Raw genomic sequence first — 8027 nt, forward strand, 5'->3', positions numbered from 1 at the left:
TACTCCTGCTCTTCTCCAAACGCTTCTCTGGCAGTAAGAAACGGTCCTTTCCGCTCCAGTTGGCAAACTATCTCCGCTAGCAGGCAGATGGCGTCTCGACTGCAGTGGAACAGGTGGGAGCAGCGAGACAGAGGACGCAGACTGAGATCTGACGTCTCAGTGTTATTATTTCTCAAAACGTTACAAGCTGTTAATGGACAGCAAGGGTAGTCAGCTACAAATAAACGGCTTCCAACCTGTATTGTTCACATCCCGCAGTCCAACGTTAACATCAAGTCCATGCTTACCATTTCGCTTTGAACACCTGTTACAAATTTCTGGAGTTCCCGCCGTTCCCCATCCCTAATCATTTCATGAAGATATGCCAACATTCTGTCCCCCATGTTCTGTTCATTCCTCGGAAAAAGAAGGAGATGCACTGAAAATGTTGATGCATACGTAGTGAAACAACAAAATGAAATATGGTAGTAGCACTGAAATTAATATGCCTGTGTAAGATCTAGAAAGGTCCCGCCGGAGGTTCGAGTCCTCCCTTGGGTATGAGTTTGTGTGTGTGTTTGTCCTTAGGATACTATAGGTTAAGTAGTGTGTAAGCTTAGAGACTGATGACCTTAGCAGTTAAGTCCCATAAGATTTCACACAAATTTGAACATTTTGAACAAGATCTAGGGAAAAAAATTGAGAGAGAAAGCCGCATGCGATGTATTAATGTAGCTAGAACATAATACCAGTCATTCCTGCTTACTCAGTCAGCTCATTAGTGATGTGTACAAGTCAACCCTAGCACACGGAATTTTTTCCAGACAGATAACAATATCCTTTGTAAAACTCCTCAACAAGAAAGTGCATGGAAGAAATCTATTAAATTTTCATACAAATTGTGTAAGTAACACAGTCTACCTCAGAATATTATTGATTTTAGATGATCGGTTTCAGTCAGTATACTCCATCTTCAGGTGTTGTTACCTAATAACTCGTCGCAATTACTGCTGGACATCGTCATCTAAAATAAAAATACAGTTTTGTGATCTCGACTGTTCTACTCAGACAATATGAATATACAGCGTAATGCCATCTTACAGTAACTTTTCATCCAATTTCCTTACTGGTACCGGCCGCGGTGGTCTCGCGGTTCTAGGCGCGCAGTCCGGAACCGCGTGACTGCTACGGTCGCAGGTTCGAATGCTGCCTCGGGCATGGATGTGCGTGATGTCCTTAGGTTAGTTAGGTTTAAGTAGTTCTAAGTTCTAGGGGACTGATGACCACAGCTGTTAAGTCCCATAGTGCTCAGAGCCATTTGAACCATCCTTACTGGTATCATTCTTCGAAGATATCCGTTAAACGAATAGACCTAAGAGTGAAGTTACATATAAGTGAAAACAGTTATTTAGCTTAATGAATCCAGTCACTGTGCTCTACCACATCAACTACAGACTGTTAGTTTTTCGAAACCTAACCTTTCGACATAGTATCTGCGTACAAAATGCGAGTTGATTCTTGCGGAGAAGAAAACAGCAACTAGGCACTGCTCATAAGGCTATTTATTCACAAAAATAGCACTGTTACCACTTTCGAACCGAGAGTTTTATCTTTAGACGGCTGTTCACTTTTAGACTACTTATGTCGTTGTTTACATTAGTTGTCGGCTGTTTTACCCCCTTTAGCGGAGAGATCCTTGGAGCAATGGTTTACTACTATTTAGTGAATAACAATTTGCGTTCCAGAGGATTTGCTCGACTGAGAATGGCATTTAAGCATTTACTCGCCAAATATTTCAGGTATTACACTAAACTTTACCATCAGATGGTATTTTTGCGATACATCCAAAGCATTTTTCTTTGTGATGCTCTTCTAAAAATACTTAAGCTAGATGGAATTCAAAATATTACATGCAACTGGCTTGAATCTTACTTAACGAAAGGAATGCAGGTGTAACTTTGGAAAAATAAAATAGTTTGAGGAGAAAAGAAAATCTTAATGACTCGGGGCAAAGATAATCCCATGAGGTTTAATTTTCCGTTCCTATTCCTAAATGGCCATCCATCAACTGCTATGAACAAAACGGACTTGACACTGTTTCATTCGAGAAGAGCTGTAATTAAAGTTGTTAGAGAGACAGCAAAAGCAGAAGGAACTGTTAATTATGAAGTGGTTCTTGGAAAATCGACGCTTAATTTCAAAATACACCACAGGAAACGATTTTACCGAAAGTGGGGGAATGCTCGAAATTTTTTGGTCTAGGGAATGGTGACACCTAAGTTCATTTCCCTTTGGTATTTACGTAACTGTTAGTTTCCAAAGCAAACAAACCAACACATTAAGGTATTTTGTAAATTTCGCCTCTTAAATGTCTTTGGTGTAATTTTCTGGTGTAATTCATCATTTATCAAGTAGATACGGTGAAGTGACCAAAGTCATGGGGTACCTCCTATTATCGTACAGCTTCCTCTTTTGTCCTGCGTGTGCATAACTCGACGTGGCATAGACACAAGTCGTTGGAAGCCCCGTTCAGAAATACTGATCCATATTGCCTCTATAGCCGTCCATATTTGCGAAAGTGTGGCCAGTGCTGGATTTGGTGCACGAACTGACCTCTCGATTATTTCCCATAAATGTTCGATGGGATTCTTATCGGGTGATCTGAGTGGCCGAATCCTTCGCTCGAATAGTCTACGAGTACAATGTTCTACCAAGACGCCTTGCCATCCATAAAATACCATTGTTGCTTGGGAACATGAACGGATGCAAATGGTTACCAAGCAGCCGAACATAAACATTTCCAGTCTATGATCGGTTCAGTTGGACCAGAGTACCTAGTCCATTCCATGTACCTGAACACAGTCCGCGCCGTTATGGACCCATCACCAACTTGCACAGTGCCTTGATTAAAACATTGTTCTTTGGTTTCATTGGGCCTGCGCCACGCTCGAACCCTACCATCATTTCTTACCAGCTGAAATTAGGAATCATTTGACCAGGCCACGGTTTGCCAGTATTCTAAGGTCCAACCTACATGGTCACGAGCCCAGGAAAGACGCTGCTGGCAATGTCGTTCAGTTAGCAAAGGCACTCGAATCGGTTGTCTTTTCTCATAGCCCATTAAAGCAAAATTTCGCACTGTCCTAAGGTATGAGTACGTTTTACGTCTCACTTTTGTTCCTACGATTATTTCACCCAGTGTTACTTATCTGTTGCCACGCGGAGTGGCCGCGCGGTTAGAGGCACCATGTCACGGATTGCGCGGCCCTTCCAGCCGGGGGTTCGAGTCCTCCCTCGGGCATGGGTGTGTGTCTTGTCCTTAGCATAAGTTAGTTTAAGTAGTGTGTAACCGATGACCTCAGCAGTTTGGTCCCTTAGGATTTCACACACATTTGAACATTTGAACTTATCTGTTAGCACTGACAACTCTACGTAACGCCGATGCTCTCGGTCGTTTAATGTAGGCCGTTTGTCTCTGCTTTGTCCGTGTTAAGAGGTAACGCTGAAATTTGGTATTCTCGGCACACTCTAGACACCGTTGAACTCGGAATATTGAATTCCCTAACGATTTCCGAAATGGAATGTCCCATGCCTCTAGCTCGAAGAACAATTACGCGCATAGAGTCTGTTAGTTTCCATCATTCGTCAATAATCAAGTCGGATACCTTTTCACATCAATCACCTGAGTACAAATGACAACTCCGCCAATGAACTGCTCTCTTATATATTGTGTACTCGATATTACCGCCACCTGTACATGTGTACATCGCTATCCCATGAACCATGACTTTTTAGCACATTAGTGTATAGGTTGTATGGAAACGAAAAGTGAGAATGATATGTAAACATAAGCTAATGGAATTTTTCACAATTTTAAAGAAGATAATAGTGACGTCGCAAGCTACAGGTTCATTGTACATCATTAAGCTGTCAGTGGCTCAGAAAGTTATTCAATATGCAGTGAAAACATTGTTGAAGTTTGCCTAAAGAGACAAAAATTTTGAGAGTAAATAAAATTTCAATATCAAACAAGAGATGTTCTGATCACTACCTTGGAGCGTTGGACGGAAGGCAATGAAGGCATTATTATCGTTACACTGCAGCATATGGATGGGAAGTACAAGCTGTGCAGAAAATTTTAGAGCAGGGGCAGGGTGCTCCGACAGATGGGTACTGGAGTCTCTAACTCTGCCTACCAGCAGTCATAGTCTGGTGGTCAGGATACTGGCTTGTCGCCACTACTATCCAGATTCTAATCTTGCGTTCGGGAAAAGGCTGATATTTCAATGAGTACATTCCCTTAATCAATCTTTTTGTCATTAATTTGGTCATTTAGTAATTTCTGGTATTGTTTGTTATAACGCAGCAACACTTAATGCACTCCTAGACTTGTAGGAAACATTGGTGTTGCAACACTACAACTTTCTTCTTTATAACTTCCTATTATCGTCTTTACTCCATAACTACGATACCCTACTCCTTCATGAACCTACGTCCTATAGTCATTCCTTGTATACCGTTGACCATTTTCATCTCCAGATTTCTATTTCGTTGACGAGTCAGTTCTTTCAGTCATGTATAACATAAATTTGTTTCTCACCTCTTAGAATTCATTCATTGTTTTCTCATTAGCCTCTGGTCCATCTTCTGTAGAACCAGATTTAAAAAGCTCTTTCTCTGTGAAATGTAGTTCGCCTACGTTTCACTTCCGTACAAAGCTGTATTCCAGAAAGGTATCTGCAGATAAGGCTTCCTTACATTTAAATTAATGGACTTCTCCGTTTAAGCCGCGCTGGGTAGAGTCCGTCGGCGGTTCGAGTCCTCCCTCGGGCCTGTGTGTGTGTGTGTGTGTGTGTGTGTGTGTGTGTTGTCCTTAGCGCAAGTTAGTTTAAGTTAGACTACATCTACATCTACATTTATACTCCGCAAGCCACCCAACGGTGTGTGGCGGAGGGCACTTTACGTGCCACTGTCATTATCTCCCTTTCCTGTTCCAGTCGCGTATGGTTCGCGGGAAGAACGACTGTCTGAAAGCCTCTGTGCGCGCTCTAATCTCTCTAATTTTACATTCGTGATCTCCTCGGGAGGTATAAGTAGGGGGAAGCAATATATTCGATACCTCATCCAGAAACGCACCCTCTCGAAACCTGGCGAGCAAGCTACACCGCGATGCAGAGCGCCTCTCTTGCAGAGTCTGCCACTTGAGTTTGCTAAACATCTCCGTAACGCTATAACAGTTACCAAATAACCCTGTGACGAAACGCGCCGCTCTTGTTTGGATCTTCTCTATCTCCTCCGTCAACCCGATCTGGTACGGATCCCACACTGATGAGCAATACTCAAGTATAGGTCGAACGAGTGTTTTGTAAGCCACCTCCTTTGTTGATGGACTACATTTTCTAAGGACTCTCCCAATGATCATTCCACTTCAAATCGTTCCGCACGCATACTCCCAGATATTTTACAGAAGTAACTGCTACCAGTGTTTGTTCCGCTATCATATAATCATACAATAAAGGATCCTTCTTTCTATGTATTCTCAATACATTACATTTGTCTATGTTAAGGGTCAGTTGCCACTCCCTGCACCAAGTGCCTATCCGCTGCAGATCTTCCTGCATTTCGCTACAATTTTCTAATGCTGCAACTTCTCTGTATACTACAGCATCATCCGCGAAAAGCCGCATGGAACTTCCGACACTATCTACTAGGTCATTTATATATATTGTGAAAAGCAATGGTCCCATAACACTCCCCTGTGGCACGCCAGAGGTTACTTTAATGTCTGTAGACGTCTCTCCGTTGATAACAACATGCTGTGTTCTGTTTGCTAAAAACTCTTCAATCCAGCCACACAGCTGGTCTGATATTCCGTAGGCTCTTACTTTGTTTATCAGGCGACAGTGCGGAACTGTATCGAACGCCTTCCGGAAGTCAAGAAAAATAGCATCTACCTGGGAGCCTGTATCTAATATTTTCTGGGTCTCATGAACAAATAGAGCGAGTTGGGTTTCACACGATCGCTGTTTCCGGAATCCATGTTGATTCCTACATAGTAGATTCTGAGTTTCCAAGTAGTGTGTAAGCCGAGGGACCGATGATACTAGTACAGCAAAACTCATTCTAAGACTTTTAGTCCCTGATTGCGTATTCATATTCCCTCAGTATCGTCTAATTTAATTCGACTACTTCCCATGACCCATTTTTACTTTTGCATATATTCACTCATAACGTATTTTCAAGTCCTTTCCGCCTCTGTCAGAATTACCATGTCATCGGCAAACCGCCAAGTTTTTATTTCTTCGACCTGGAGATTAATTCTCTTATCAAAAAAATGTGTGTGAAATTTTATGGGACTTAACTGCTAAGGTCATCAGTCCCTAAGCTTACACACTATTTAACCCAAATCATCCCAAGGACAAACATACACACCCATGCCCGAGGGAGGACTCTAACCTCCGCCGGGACCAGCCGCACAGTCCATGACTGCAGCGCCTAAGACCACTCGGCTAATCCCGCGCGGCTTATTCTCTTACCAAATTTGTCCTTGGTTTCCTTTACTACTTGCTCAGTGTACAGATTTAACAACATAGGGGATAGGCAAGAACGCTATCTCACTCCATTCTCAACTAATGCTTCCCTTTCATATCCTTAGAATGTTAGAATTCCAGTATGGTTTCTGTACAAGCTGAAGATAACCCTTCCCTTCGTGCATTTTATCCATTAAAAATTTCAAAGATGTGTTGCTGTCAACACTATCAAAAGCTTTCTTTAAATCTACAAGTTCTTCAAATTTAGTTTTGCATTTCTTCAGTCTGGATTTGTACGTAAGTCACAGGGTCCATAGTGTCTCCTTTGTCCATACATTTCTCCGTATGTCAAACTGATCTCCCCTAATATCAGCATCTATCAACTGGGACTTTAGTCCGTAAATAATTCGTGCTAGTATTTTCGTCCGTGACTTACTAAACTAATAATTCGGTAATATTCACACTTGTCAGCGCATCTTTTCTTTGGAATTTGAATTATTACGTTCATTTTTTAGTCTGATGTAATTGGCACAGTCTCATTTTTATTTGCCGTGACTGGCACTAACAAGGAGCTAATAATTTGTATGGAGTATCGTCTGTCACAGAGACCTTTTTCCACCAAGGGCTTGAAATGGTCAATCACATTCTTCTTATAGATATCTCTCCCCATCTCCTTTCCGTTATATAATCTTAACGTTTGTTTCTCTGTACAGGTTTTTGTACATTATCAAACTATGCTATGGTGGTACACATGAAAAAAAAACTTCCAGGGTTTCTCTTCAAAATGACATGTGGATGATATCTGTACAATTTTTCGTTCTTGTGCAATAAATAATTGAAAGTGTTCCCGGACTTCATGTACGTCCTGTTTATTCAGTTCAGCTTACAGCCTTCCCTTCTTTGCTAAGTACCGGTTTGCCACCTGAGCTGTTACTGTTGATACAGTTGCTATTCTTAGCTCCAGAGGTCTCTTTAATTTTTCTATAGACAACACCTATCTTTCCCATAGTCATTCGCGGTTTTACAGTTTTGCGTTTCCTCTTTAGCCATTCCTGCTTTGCTATTTTGCACTCACTGCCAATCTCATTTTTCAGTGCTCTAAGAAAGCTACTGAGATTGTTTTCTGATTCGTTTATATCAGGAATAGTAAAGAACCTATCGCTGTCCCTTGTGTAACGCCAGACACAGTTTTGGTTAACCAGTTGGCATCGTTTTGTACGCAGTACGCCCTTCCTGACACGAAATCATGGATCCTGTCCCATGATTTACACTCACTTGTAGGCATTTTGATTGAAAGCCACTTATGAGAAAAGGTGTCAATCACTTAGGAAATCCAATAGCATGGAATCGATCTGAACAAAACCAAACCCATTTGCTAAAGAAAATAATGTATCAATGATGCATTTAAGTGCCGGTGTGCCATTCTTCGTTAAAATATTAACCTTCTGCCGTGACCAGGATTCGAACCTGGGTTCTTGCGGCCACAACGCAATGTCCTAACCACTAGACTATCACGGC

General features: G+C 41.8%; 1 non-coding gene across 1 annotated transcript; it reads right to left on the bottom strand.

Annotated features, from left to right (window-relative positions):
• Positions 1 to 7955: 7955 nt before the first annotated feature.
• Trnah-gug (transfer RNA histidin (anticodon GUG)) lies at positions 7956 to 8027 on the bottom strand. Its single transcript has one exon. It is a non-coding gene; the product is annotated as a tRNA-His (tRNA).

This window comes from Schistocerca cancellata, chromosome 2 (genome assembly GCF_023864275.1).
Source record: "Schistocerca cancellata isolate TAMUIC-IGC-003103 chromosome 2, iqSchCanc2.1, whole genome shotgun sequence".
NCBI lineage: Eukaryota > Metazoa > Arthropoda > Insecta > Orthoptera > Acrididae > Schistocerca > Schistocerca cancellata.